We start from the raw sequence: 15,000 nt of genomic DNA, 5'->3' as shown, positions 1-15,000 counted from the left end.
GAATTTTATAAAAGTCAGCTTGCCTAGCAAGTAGTAGGTCAATATGATACAATGTAGAATTTAAGAAAATGTCATTATATGTATTGAAACGTTTGTTTCCTTTGTATCTGTTGATATCTAAAATCCATATCCCAATAATTAAAATTATCCAAGACTATATGTAAATAATACACGTATGTATGTATGTATGTACACACACAAACGTATATATATATATATATATATATATATATATATATATATATATATATATATATATATATATATATATATATATATATATATCACAAAAGACACACACATATCTTAAAACACCCTCAGCCACCCAGGATATATATATGATCCGTTTCTACGAGATAAACTTATTAATTCAGTATGGTATAATTATCGAGTAAGATCAGTAGAGTTTTTGCCCTTGTTTGCAATCGTTATAGGATAACGCGTTAAAAATAAAATTACACAGAAGTACAATTAATGTTAATAGCTGATAAAGTTATGCGAACTTTGTTGCATACTCTCTCTCTCTCTCTCTCTCTCGTGTGTCAGTATGATAAAGCAAGAAGAAAAAGGAAGAACAGTAAAGAACATATATAAAAAGGTTTATTGAAACAGCGTCTCATCATGGTGTGGGCACCACGATGCATAGGGATAAATAAAAAAGCGAGTATTCCATTACTTTTCACTTCATTTGATATGCATCCATATGACACAGAATGCTCTCGGTGAGTACAGGGAATCAGATAAACGTCACTGTGCGGGACTAGGTATAAAACATTTATTGTAGTTTTAATTGTAAATTTTTCGGGCATTTAAGTAGAAATTAAATGATTTCAGTTCTAGTGAGAACAACATTTCGACTGTAAAACATAATTTGTTGTCTTGATGCGTTTTCAAGACTCTTGGGCTGATTAGTCACACATCTCTTCAACGTTTCCGATGTACAAATGTTTGTGTGCAGTATAATATTAGTAACTAAAGTGTATACTGATTCAAAGTTCTAATCCAAAAGAAGCAAAACTGGCCTCAGATACTCATATTTGTCACTCATCCATTTTCTGACCCAGATAAGGGGAGAATTCCATGTTGAAATTGACTTAAAATGCAGATTCAGGACATTATTGTTGTTGTTATTATTATTATTATTATTCCTCTTTCTGTCCTATCATTTGGTTAAAATAAGCGACACCGGCCTATAAGCTAACTTTAAAAATAGGGTCTTATCAGATTTGCAAAGGATCTCTTCTTGCAACTTGTAGAAGTTAACGTTGTGGAAATACAGAAAGTGGAAGCATGGAATATCTATCTAAACTTACTGTAATCAAAACAGAATTTTATAACCCAATTTATTTAGCCAATGGCCCATATTTACAGTATTCGCTACAGGATGCCAATTTTCCCACTGGCAGACTGAGGCCCTGCTGTAAAAGAAATCAATCAATCAATAAATTAATATAAAAAATTCTCACAATTCATACATTCCATATTTATCAATCAATTAGTGAATAAGAAATACCACAAATAAGTACCCAAAATGAAAGACATTGATCGCATATTTTGCAACTCTGCGCTAGAGACTACACCAGGAATATATGAGAAGAAACTTGAAGGAAGTATTTCGACGTGAAAGGAGGCAGCTTGTTGTGGTAGTAAAAGTAGAGGAAACTGGATAAATTGAACCGAATTTGTTAATAAGAAATACTGGTCATCTATGATCGCATATTCCAGTAGTAAGGATCGAAACCAAGAGCAGAGAAGTGCAAAGCAACATTTGCTATATTCAGGTCCTATACTTGATTTTTTTAGGATCCGAATTATTGAAGAAAGTTAAGGAAAAAGAGAAAATGAAAGTCGAGAAATTGCTCTATTTATTATTTATATTGAATAAAGTAAATTTAGTTACAATAAAAGAAAGAAAGAAAAACTTCAACTGTTTTTAGTTATAAAAGAAAAAAAAAAAATTAGAGTCTACAGCACCCGGTATTCCCAGGCGGTCACCCATCCAAGTACTAACCGGGCCCGACGTTGCTTAACTTCGGTGATCGGACGAGAACCGGTGCTTTAAACGTGGTATGGCCGTAGACACAAGTGTGTGTAAATTTAAGACTTATATTCGCTTCTCTCTTCACCGTTTCCGATGTACAGACGTTTACGTTTATGTGCCGTGTAAAATTAGTAATTAAAGTGTACTTATTAAAACTTATATAGATAAACTGCCTTCATACATTATTCAAATTTGTAATTCAGGCATTTTCGGACTCGGACATTAGTTGCTTAACCGGAGGTTTACACCTTCAAATGGACTTAAATAACAATGCATTTAAACGAAGATTCAGTTCATTTTTGTTGTTTTTGGGCATTATTATTATTATTATTATTATTATTTATCTTGTATCAACTGACTAATTCAATAGGTAAATAATCGACATCAGCCTATGAGCTACCTTTAAAGACGGACTCGAATCTGATTTGAAACGGATATCGTCTTGCAGCTCGGAAACGTTAAAGTTGTGGAAACACAGAAAGTGCAAGGAAGTGGAAGCAGGGAACATCCATCCAAACTTACTGTAATCAAAACAGAGATTTATACACCAATTTATTTTGTCAATGGCCCATATTCGAAGTATTCGCTAAGGGATGCCAAGTTTCACACTGATAGACTGGTGCCCTGCTAAAAACAGGTAAATAAATTAAAATAATTAAAAATAATACATTCCAAATATATCTATCAATTATTGAATAAGAAATACCACAGACAAGTATCCAAAATGAAAGACATCGATTGCATACGTTGCAATTATTCGCTATAGGCTGAATCCGGAATATCAGAAGAAATTTGGAGGATCTGGACGGCATACGAGGCGGCCCATTTCGATCCTGGAGGTAGAGGAAACTGAAAAATTTGCACCAGATTTGTGAACAAGAAATATTGGCCATATATGATCGCATATCCTCACAGTGAGGATGGAACCAAAAAAAAATTTAAAAAATGCCTACAGCACCCGGTATTCCCAGGCGGTCACCCATCCAAGTACTAACCGGGCCCGACGTTGCTTAACTTCGGTGATCGGACGAGAACCGGTGTTTTCAACGTGGTATGGCCGTAGACATTTGTATGTACAAATTTAAGACTAATATAGGTTGTCTCTTCGTCGTTACAAAGATATATTACACACACACGCACACACACACACACAACACACACACACACACATATATATATATATATATATATATATATATATATATATATATATATATATATATATATATATATATATATATATATATATATTAGAGACAGGGGAGAGCTCTGCTTACGACAATACATCCCTTCAGTTTCAATCTGTAAAGAAGCAAGAGCTTATTTGATCGCCGATGTCACTGACATGTAGGTTGCCATATTTGTGCAGTCATTTGAATAGTAATACAATGGCGAGTTCCGTGTCAAATTTCATCAAGGTTGTCGTTTTCTTTCGTCAGTCAGCTTCATTAACGACAAATGATGTTATACTCGGAATTATTTCTGAGAAAATAAATCGTATTTCTCTCGATTTCATGCAGGTATATCTCGATGAAAGGTCGGTCAAGTTTGCATGGCAGGCTAGTAAGCACAGGGGCTCGCATCGTTGCTCACAATTGAACTGACAGTCATACATTTTATACTATATGTACGACTGATAGTTTCATTGTAAGCAATGATACGAGCCCCCTGTGGCTAGTAAGCAGCCTATGCCGATACCGCATGGTGTCGGCGATTTCCAACGTTTTGATAAGCAAAACAAATATGTCCATACACCCCAATACTAATGTCCAAATATCAAAAATCGCTATTTTGGGACTATTATGAATTCATTCAAGGACATTCTAAATTACATCATCGCCACACGTCAAGATTGTTATTACATCAGCACATTCAAAATTGGACTTCATTCAGAAAACCACTGGCATTCATTTGGAACACTACCCTTTTGGACTTGTCATATAACTTTTCATGGACTATTTGTGATTTCATTTATAATGCTGAAAAGTATTTAATTTTCACTTTGTATTCTTTATAAAATAAATTAAGTCGGTTGGTTTAGATTGGCTAAGATAGCATTAAGGTGTTTTTGTTTATATGAGCCAATATCACATTATTCTTTTCTTGGTTTAGATGGGCTAAGTTCACATTATGGTACATTGGTTTAGATGGGCTAAGTTCACATTAAGGTGTTTGGCTAAGTTTCCATTAAGATATTTGGTTTAGATTGGCTAAGTTTGCATTAAAGTGTATTGGCTTATATTGGCAAATTTCACATAGGAATTTGATTTAGATGGCCTAAGTTCACATTATGGTGTTCTGGCAAAAGACTGCTTGGTTTTATTAGGCAATGAGGGTAGTCTTGCTCAAGGGTACAATAGGGCAACCAGCTTGATAGAAATCTATCATGTTAACCATTGGACTGATGTACATTTTATCAGTGTAATTTTAGAGTCTGTTTAAACCATTCCGAATCCCCCCATCTCTCTCTCTCTCTCTCTCTCATATATATATATATATATATATATATATATTATATATATATATATATATATATATATATATATATATATATATATATGAAAGAAATAATATTTTCAATCTTTCTGCACTGTACTGATTTTCTGGTTGAATACTAAAAGTAAGTTTAAATATATATAAGGAGTTTGCAAATTTTATAAAAGTCAGCTTGCCTAGCAAGTAGTAGGTCAATATGATACAATGTAGAAATTTAAGAAAATGTCATTATATGTATTGAAACGTTTGTTTCCTTTGTATCTGTTGATATCTAAAATCCATATCCCAATAATTAAAATTATCCCAAGACTATATGTAAATAATACACGTATGTATGTATGTATGTACACACACAAACGTATATATATATATATATATATATATATATATATATATATATATATATATATATATATATATATTATATATCACAAAAGACACACACATATCTTAAAACACCTCAGCCACCCAGGATATATATATGATCCGTTTTTACGAGATAAACTTATTAATTCAGTATGGTATAATTATCGAGTAAGATCAGTAGAGTTTTTGCCCTTGTTTGCAATCGTTATAGGATAACGCGTTAAAAATAAAATTACACAGAAGTACAATTAATGTTAATAGCTGATAAAGTTATGCGAACTTTGTTGCATACTCTCTCTCTCTCTCTCTCTCTCTCTCTCTCGTGTGTCAGTATGATAAAGCAAGAAGAAAAAGGAAGAACAGTAAAGAACATATATAAAAAGGTTTATTGAAACAGCGTCTCATCATGGTGTGGGCACCACGATGCATAGGGATAAATAAAAAAGCGAGTATTCATTACTTTTCACTTCATTTGATATGCATCCATATGACACAGAATGCTCTCGGTGAGTACAGGGAATCAGATAAACGTCACTGTGCGGGACTAGGTATAAAACATTTATTGTAGTTTTAATTGTAAATTTTTCGGGCATTTAAGTAGAAATTAAATGATTTCAGTTCTAGTGAGAACAACATTTCGACTGTAAAACATAATTTGTTGTCTTGATGCGTTTTCAAGACTCTTGGGCTGATTAGTCACACATCTCTTCAACGTTTCGATGTACAAATGTTTGTGTGCAGTATAATATTAGTAACTAAAGTGTATACTGATTCAAAGTTCTAATCCAAAAGAAGCAAAACTGGCCTCAGATACTCATATTTGTCACTCATCCATTTTCTGACCCAGATAAGGGGAGAATTCCATGTTGAAATTGACTTAAAATGCAGATTCAGGACATTATTGTTGTTGTTATTATTATTATTATTATTCCTCTTTCTGTCCTATCATTTGGTTAAAATAAGCGACACCGGCCTATAAGCTAACTTTAAAAATAGGGTCTTATCAGATTTGCAAAGGATCTCTTCTTGCAACTTGTAGAAGTTAACGTTGTGGAAATACAGAAAGTGGAAGCATGGAATATCTGTCTAAACTTACTGTAATCAAACAGAATTTTATAACCCAATTTATTTAGCCAATGGCCCATATTTACAGTATTCGCTACAGGATGCCAATTTTCCCACTGGCAGACTGAGGCCCTGCTGTAAAAGAAATCAATCAATCAATAAATTAATATAAAAAATTCTCACAATTCATACATTCCATATTTATCAATCAATTAGTGAATAAGAAAATACCACAAATAAGTACCCAAAATGAAAGACATTGATCGCATATTTTGCAACTCTGCGCTAGAGACTACACCAGGAATATATGAGAAGAAACTTGAAGGAAGTATTTCGACGTGAAAGGAGGCAGCTTGTTGTGGTAGTAAAAGTAGAGGAAACTGGATAAATTGAACCGAATTTGTTAATAAGAAATACTGGTCATCTATGATCGCATATTCCAGTAGTAAGGATCGAAACCAAGAGCAGAGAAGTGCAAAGCAACATTTGCTATATTCAGGTCCTATACTTGATTTTTTTAGGATCCGAATTATTGAAGAAAGTTAAGGAAAAAGAGAAAATGAAAGTCGAGAAATTGCTCTATTTATTATTTATATTGAATAAAGTAAATTTAGTTACAATAAAAGAAAGAAAGAAAAACTTCAACTGTTTTTAGTTATAAAAGAAAAAAAAAAAATTAGAGTCTACAGCACCCGGTATTCCCAGGCGGTCACCCATCCAAGTACTAACCGGGCCCGACGTTGCTTAACGTCGGTGATCGGACGAGAACCGGTGCTTTCAACGTGGTATGGCCGTAGACACAAGTGTGTGTAAATTTAAGACTTATATTCGCTTCTCTCTTCACCGTTTCCGATGTACAGACGTATACGTTTATGTGCCGTGTAAAATTTAGTAATTAAAGTGTACTTATTAAAACTTATATAGATAAACTGCCTTCATACATTATTCAAATTTGTAATTCAGGCATTTTCGGACTCGGACATTTAGTGCTTAACCGGAGGTTTACACCTTCAAATGGACTTAAATAACAATGCATTTAAACGAAGATTCAGTTCATTTTTGTTGTTTTTGGGCATTATTATTATTATTATTATTTATCTTGTATCAACTGACTAATTCAATAGGTAAATAATCGACATCAGCCTATGAGCTACCTTTAAAGACGGACTCGAATCTGATTTGAAACGGATATCGTCTTGCAGCTCGGAAACGTTAAAGTTGTGGAAACACAGAAAGTGCAAGGAAGTGGAAGCAGGGAACATCCATCCAAACTTACTGTAATCAAAACAGAGATTTATACACCAATTTATTTTGTCAATGGCCCATATTCGAAGTATTCGCTAAGGGATGCCAAGTTTCACACTGATAGACTGGTGCCCTGCTAAAAACAGGTAAATAAATTAAAATAATTAAAAATAATACATTCCAAATATATCTATCAATTATTGAATAAGAAATACCACAGACAAGTATCCAAAATGAAAGACATCGATTTGCATACGTTGCAATTATTCGCTATAGGCTGAATCCGGAATATCAGAAGAAATTTGGAGGATCTGGACGGCATACGAGGCGGCCCATTTCGATCCTGGAGGTAGAGGAAACTGAAAAATTTGCACCAGATTTGTGAACAAGAAATATTGGCCATATATGATCGCATATCCTCACAGTGAGGATGGAACCAAAAAAAAATTTAAAAAATGCCTACAGCACCCGGTATTCCCAGGCGGTCACCCATCCAAGTACTAAACCGGGCCCGACGTTGCTTAACTTCGGTGATCGGACGAGAACCGGTGTTTTCAACGTGGTATGGCCGTAGACATTTGTATGTACAAATTTAAGACTAATATAGGTTGTCTCTTCGTCGTTACAAAGATATATTACACACACACACAGACACACACACACACACACACATATATATATATATATATATATATATATATATATATATATATATATATATATATATAATATATATATATATATATATATATATAATATATATTAGAGACAGGGGAGAGCTCTGCTTACGACAATACATCCCTTCAGTTTCAATCTGTAAAGAAGCAAGAGCTTATTTGATCGCCGATGTCACTGACATGTAGGTTGCCATATTTGTGCAGTCATTTGAATAGTAATACAATGGCGAGTTCCGTGTCAAATTTCATCAAGGTTGTCGTTTTCTTTCGTCAGTCAGCTTCATTAACGACAAATGATGTTATACTCGGAATTATTTCTGAGAAAATAAATCGTATTTCTCTCGATTTCATGCAGGTATATCTCGATGAAAGGTCGGTCAAGTTTGCATGGCAGGCTAGTAAGCACAGGGGCTCGCATCGTTGCTCACAATTGAACTGACAGTCATACATTTTATACTATATGTACGACTGATAGTTTCATTGTAAGCAATGATACGAGCCCCCTGTGGCTAGTAAGCAGCCTATGCCGATACCGCATGGTGTCGGCGATTTCCAACGTTTTGATAAGCAAAACAAATATGTCCATACACCCCAATACTAATGTCCAAATATCAAAAATCGCTATTTTGGGACTATTATGAATTCATTCAAGGACATTCTAAATTACATCATCGCCACACGTCAAGATTGTTATTACATCAGCACATTCAAAATTGGACTTCATTCAGAAAACCACTGGCATTCATTGGAACACTACCCTTTTGGACTTGTCATATAACTTTTCATGGACTATTTGTGATTTCATTTATAATGCTGAAAAGTATTTAAATTTTCACTTTGTATTCTTTATAAAAATAAATTAAGTCGGTTGGTTTAGATTGGCTAAGATAGCATTAAGGTGTTTTTGTTTATATGAGCCAATATCACATTATTCTTTTCTTGGTTTAGATGGGCTAAGTTCACATTATGGTACATTGGTTTTAGATGGCTAAGTTCACATTAAGGTGTTTGGCTAAGTTTCCATTAAGATATTTGGTTTAGATTGGCTAAGTTTGCATTAAAGTGTATTGGCTTATATTGGCAAATTTCACATAGGAATTTGATTTAGATGGCCTAAGTTCACATTATGGTGTTCTGGCAAAAGACTGCTTGGTTTTATTAGGCAATGAGGGTAGTCTTGCTCAAGGGTACAATAGGGCAACCAGCTTGATAGAAATCTATCATGTTAACCATTGGACTGATGTACATTTTATCAGTGTAATTTAGAGTCTGTTTAAACCATTCCCAATCCCCCCATCTCTCTCTCTCTCTCTCTCATATATATATATATATATATATATATATATATATATATATATATATATATATATATATATATATATATATATATGAAAGAAATAATATTTTCAATCTTTTCTGCACTGTACTGATTTTCTGGTTGAATACTAAAAGTAAGTTTAAATATATATAAGGAGTTTGCAAATTTTATAAAAGTCAGCTTGCCTAGCAAGTAGTAGGTCAATATGATACAATGTAGAATTTAAGAAAATGTCATTATATGTATTGAAACGTTTGTTTCCTTTGTATCTGTTGATATCTAAAATCCATATCCCAATAATTAAAATTATCCAAGACTATATGTAAATAATACACGTATGTATGTATGTATGTACACACACAAACGTATATATATATATATATATATATATATATATATATATATATATATATATATATATATATATATCACAAAAGACACACACATATCTTAAAACACCCTCAGCCACCCAGGATATATATATGATCCGTTTTTACGAGATAAACTTATTAATTCAGTATGGTATAATTATCGAGTAAGATCAGTAGAGTTTTTGCCCTGTTTGCAATCGTTATAGGATAACGCGTTAAAAATAAAATTACACAGAAGTACAATTAATGTTAATAGCTGATAAAGTTATGCGAACTTTGTTGCATACTCTCTCTCTCTCTCTCTCTCTCTCTCTCTCTCGTGTGTCAGTATGATAAAGCAAGAAGAAAAAGGAAGAACAGTAAAGAACATATATAAAAAGGTTTATTGAAACAGCGTCTCATCATGGTGTGGGCACCACGATGCATAGGGATAAATAAAAAAAGCGAGTATTCCATTACTTTTCACTTCATTTGATATGCATCCATATGACACAGAATGCTCTCGGTGAGTACAGGGAATCAGATAAACGTCACTGTGCGGGACTAGGTATAAAACATTTATTGTAGTTTTAATTGTAAATTTTTCGGGCATTTAAGTAGAAATTAAATGATTTCAGTTCTAGTGAGAACAACATTTCGACTGTAAAACATAATTTGTTGTCTTGATGCGTTTTCAAGACTCTTGGGCTGATTAGTCACACATCTCTTCAACGTTTCCGATGTACAAATGTTTGTGTGCAGTATAATATTAGTAACTAAAGTGTATACTGATTCAAAGTTCTAATCCAAAAGAAGCAAAACTGGCCTCAGATACTCATATTTGTCACTCATCCATTTTCTGACCCAGATAAGGGGAGAATTCCATGTTGAAATTGACTTAAAATGCAGATTCAGGACATATTGTTGTTGTTATTATTATTATTATTATTCCTCTTTCTGTCCTATCATTTGGTTAAAATAAGCGACACCGGCCTACTAACTTTAAAAATAGGGTCTTATCAGATTTGCAAAGGATCTCTTCTTGCAACTTGTAGAAGTTAACGTTGTGGAAATACAGAAAGTGGAAGCATGGAATATCTATCTAAACTTACTGTAATCAAAACAGAATTTTATAACCCAATTTATTTAGCCAATGGCCCATATTTACAGTATTCGCTACAGGATGCCAATTTTCCCACTGGCAGACTGAGGCCCTGCTGTAAAAGAAATCAATCAATCAATAAATTAATATAAAAAATTCTCACAATTCATACATTCCATATTTATCAATCAATTAGTGAATAAGAAATACCACAAATAAGTACCCAAAATGAAAGACATTGATCGCATATTTTGCAACTCTGCGCTAGAGACTACACCAGGAATATATGAGAAGAAACTTGAAGGAAGTATTTCGACGTGAAAGGAGGCAGCTTGTTGTGGTAGTAAAAGTAGAGGAAACTGGATAAATTGAACCGAATTTGTTAATAAGAAATACTGGTCATCTATGATCGCATATTCCAGTAGTAAGGATCGAAACCAAGAGCAGAGAAGTGCAAAGCAACATTTGCTATATTCAGGTCCTATACTTGATTTTTTTAGGATCCGAATTATTGAAGAAAGTTAAGGAAAAAGAGAAAATGAAAGTCGAGAAATTGCTCTATTTATTATTTATATTGAATAAAGTAAATTTAGTTACAATAAAAGAAAGAAAGAAAAACTTCAACTGTTTTTAGTTATAAAAGAAAAAAAAAAAATTAGAGTCTACAGCACCCGGTATTCCCAGGCGGTCACCCATCCAAGTACTAACCGGGCCCGACGTTGCTTAACGTCGGTGATCGGACGAGAACCGGTGCTTTCAACGTGGTATGGCCGTAGACACAAGTGTGTGTAAATTTAAGACTTATATTCGCTTCTCTCTTCACCGTTTCCGATGTACAGACGTATACGTTTATGTGCCGTGTAAAATTAGTAATTAAAGTGTACTTATTAAAACTTATATAGATAAACTGCCTTCATACATTATTCAAATTTGTAATTCAGGCATTTTCGGACTCGGACATTAGTTGCTTAACCGGAGGTTTACACCTTCAAATGGACTTAAATAACAATGCATTTAAACGAAGATTCAGTTCATTTTTGTTGTTTTTGGGCATTATTATTATTATTATTATTTATCTTGTATCAACTGACTAATTCAATAGGTAAATAATCGACATCAGCCTATGAGCTACCTTTAAAGACGGACTCGAATCTGATTTGAAACGGATATCGTCTTGCAGCTCGGAAACGTTAAAGTTGTGGAAACACAGAAAGTGCAAGGAAGTGGAAGCAGGGAACATCCATCCAAACTTACTGTAATCAAAACAGAGATTTATACACCAATTTATTTTGTCAATGGCCCATATTCGAAGTATTCGCTAAGGGATGCCAAGTTTCACACTGATAGACTGGTGCCCTGCTAAAAACAGGTAAATAAATTAAAATAATTAAAAATAATACATTCCAAATATATCTATCAATTATTGAATAAGAAATACCACAGACAAGTATCCAAAATGAAAGACATCGATTGCATACGTTGCAATTATTCGCTATAGGCTGAATCCGGAATATCAGAAGAAATTTGGAGGATCTGGACGGCATACGAGGCGGCCCATTTCGATCCTGGAGGTAGAGGAAACTGAAAAATTTGCACCAGATTTGTGAACAAGAAATATTGGCCATATATGATCGCATATCCTCACAGTGAGGATGGAACCAAAAAAAAATTTAAAAAATGCCTACAGCACCCGGTATTCCCAGGCGGTCACCCATCCAAGTACTAACCGGGCCCGACGTTGCTTAACTTCGGTGATCGGACGAGAACCGGTGTTTTCAACGTGGTATGGCCGTAGACATTTGTATGTACAAATTTAAGACTAATATAGGTTGTCTCTTCGTCGTTACAAAGATATATTACACACACACACAGACACACACACACACACACATATATATATATATATATATATATATATATATATATATATATATATATATATATATATATATATATATATATATATATATATATATATATATATATATATATATATATTAGAGACAGGGGAGAGCTCTGCTTACGACAATACATCCCTTCAGTTTCAATCTGTAAAGAAGCAAGAGCTTATTTGATCGCCGATGTCACTGACATGTAGGTTGCCATATTTGTGCAGTCATTTGAATAGTAATACAATGGCGAGTTCCGTGTCAAATTTCATCAAGGTTGTCGTTTTCTTTCGTCAGTCAGCTTCATTAACGACAAATGATGTTATACTCGGAATTATTTCTGAGAAAATAAATCGTATTTCTCTCGATTTCATGCAGGTATATCTCGATGAAAGGTCGGTCAAGTTTGCATGGCAGGCTAGTAAGCACAGGGGCTCGCATCGTTGCTCACAATTGAACTGACAGTCATACATTTTATACTATATGTACGACTGATAGTTTCATTGTAAGCAATGATACGAGCCCCCTGTGGCTAGTAAGCAGCCTATGCCGATACCGCATGGTGTCGGCGATTTCCAACGTTTTGATAAGCAAAACAAATATGTCCATACACCCCAATACTAATGTCCAAATATCAAAAATCGCTATTTTGGGACTATTATGAATTCATTCAAGGACATTCTAAATTACATCATCGCCACACGTCAAGATTGTTATTACATCAGCACATTCAAAATTGGACTTCATTCAGAAAACCACTGGCATTCATTTGGAACACTACCCTTTTGGACTTGTCATATAACTTTTCATGGACTATTTGTGATTTCATTTATAATGCTGAAAAGTATTTAAATTTTCACTTTGTATTCTTTATAAAAATAAATTAAGTCGGTTGGTTTAGATTGGCTAAGATAGCATTAAGGTGTTTTTGTTTATATGAGCCAATATCACATTATTCTTTTCTTGGTTTAGATGGGCTAAGTTCACATTATGGTACATTGGTTTAGATGGGCTAAGTTCACATTAAGGTGTTTGGCTAAGTTTCCATTAAGATATTTGGTTTAGATTGGCTAAGTTTGCATTAAAGTGTATTGGCTTATATTGGCAAATTTCACATAGGAATTTGATTTAGATGGCCTAAGTTCACATTATGGTGTTCTGGCAAAAGACTGCTTGGTTTTATTAGGCAATGAGGGTAGTCTTGCTCAAGGGTACAATAGGGCAACCAGCTTGATAGAAATCTATCATGTTAACCATTGGACTGATGTACATTTTATCAGTGTAATTTAGAGTCTGTTTAAACCATTCCCAATCCCCCCATCTCTCTCTCTCTCTCTCTCATATATATATATATATATATATATATATATATATATATATATATATATATATATATATATATATATATATATATATATATATATGAAAGAAATAATATTTTCAATCTTTCTGCACTGTACTGATTTTCTGGTTGAATACTAAAAGTAAGTTTAAATATATATAAGGAGTTTGCAAATTTTATAAAAGTCAGCTTGCCTAGCAAGTAGTAGGTCAATATGATACAATGTAGAATTTAAGAAAATGTCATTATATGTATTGAAACGTTTGTTTCCTTTGTATCTGTTGATATCTAAAATCCATATCCCAATAATTAAAATTATCCAAGACTATATGTAAATAATACACGTATGTATGTATGTATGTACACACACAAACGTATATATATATATATATATATATATATATATATATATATATATATATATATATATATATATATATATATATATATATATCACAAAAGACACACACATATCTTAAAACACCCTCAGCCACCCAGGATATATATATGATCCGTTTTTACGAGATAAACTTATTAATTCAGTATGGTATAATTATCGAGTAAGATCAGTAGAGTTTTTGCCCTTGTTTGCAATCGTTATAGGATAACGCGTTAAAAATAAAATTACACAGAAGTACAATTAATGTTAATAGCTGATAAAGTTATGCGAACTTTGTTGCATACTCTCTCTCTCTCTCTCTCTCTCTCTCTCTCTCTCGTGTGTCAGTATGATAAAGCAAGAAGAAAAAGGAAGAACAGTAAAGAACATATATAAAAAGGTTTATTGAAACAGCGTCTCATCATGGTGTGGGCACCACGATGCATAGGGATAAATAAAAAAGCGAGTATTCCATTACTTTTCACTTCATTTGATATGCATCCATATGACACAGAATGCTCTCGGTGAGTACAGGGAATCAGATAAACGTCACTGTGCGGGACTAGGTATAAAACATTTATTGTAGTTTTAATTGTAAATTTTTCGGGCATTTAAGTAGAAATTAAATGATTTCAGTTCTAGTGAGAACAACATTTCGACTGTAAAACATAATTTGTTGTCTTGATGCGTTTTCAAGACTCTTGGGCTGATTAGTCACACATCTCTTCAA

General features: G+C 33.3%; 6 non-coding genes across 6 annotated transcripts; all 6 read right to left on the bottom strand.

The window, feature by feature from the left end:
• Positions 1-1,962: 1,962 nt before the first annotated feature.
• On the bottom strand, positions 1,963-2,081 carry LOC149770667 (5S ribosomal RNA). Its single transcript, XR_016418790.1, has one exon. It is a non-coding gene; the product is annotated as a 5S ribosomal RNA (ribosomal RNA).
• A 906-nt stretch (positions 2,082-2,987) lies between these two features.
• On the bottom strand, positions 2,988-3,106 carry LOC149770666 (5S ribosomal RNA). Its single transcript, XR_016418764.1, has one exon. It is a non-coding gene; the product is annotated as a 5S ribosomal RNA (ribosomal RNA).
• A 3,542-nt stretch (positions 3,107-6,648) lies between these two features.
• On the bottom strand, positions 6,649-6,767 carry LOC149770665 (5S ribosomal RNA). Its single transcript, XR_016418789.1, has one exon. It is a non-coding gene; the product is annotated as a 5S ribosomal RNA (ribosomal RNA).
• Positions 6,768-7,669: 902 nt separating this feature from the next.
• Positions 7,670-7,789, bottom strand: LOC149770664 (5S ribosomal RNA). The gene has a single exon (XR_016418871.1). It is a non-coding gene; the product is annotated as a 5S ribosomal RNA (ribosomal RNA).
• Positions 7,790-11,319: 3,530 nt separating this feature from the next.
• LOC149770663 (5S ribosomal RNA) lies at positions 11,320-11,438 on the bottom strand. Its single transcript, XR_016418788.1, has one exon. It is a non-coding gene; the product is annotated as a 5S ribosomal RNA (ribosomal RNA).
• Positions 11,439-12,338: 900 nt separating this feature from the next.
• LOC149770662 (5S ribosomal RNA) lies at positions 12,339-12,457 on the bottom strand. The gene has a single exon (XR_016418763.1). It is a non-coding gene; the product is annotated as a 5S ribosomal RNA (ribosomal RNA).
• Positions 12,458-15,000: the final 2,543 nt, after the last annotated feature.

The sequence above is a fragment of the Sinohyriopsis cumingii genome, unplaced genomic scaffold, assembly GCF_028554795.1.
Source record: "Sinohyriopsis cumingii isolate HCF-2022 unplaced genomic scaffold, ASM2855479v2 utg002479l, whole genome shotgun sequence".
Taxonomy (NCBI): Eukaryota; Metazoa; Mollusca; class Bivalvia; order Unionida; family Unionidae; genus Sinohyriopsis; species Sinohyriopsis cumingii.
This window is presented reverse-complemented; position numbering and strand designations above follow the sequence as displayed.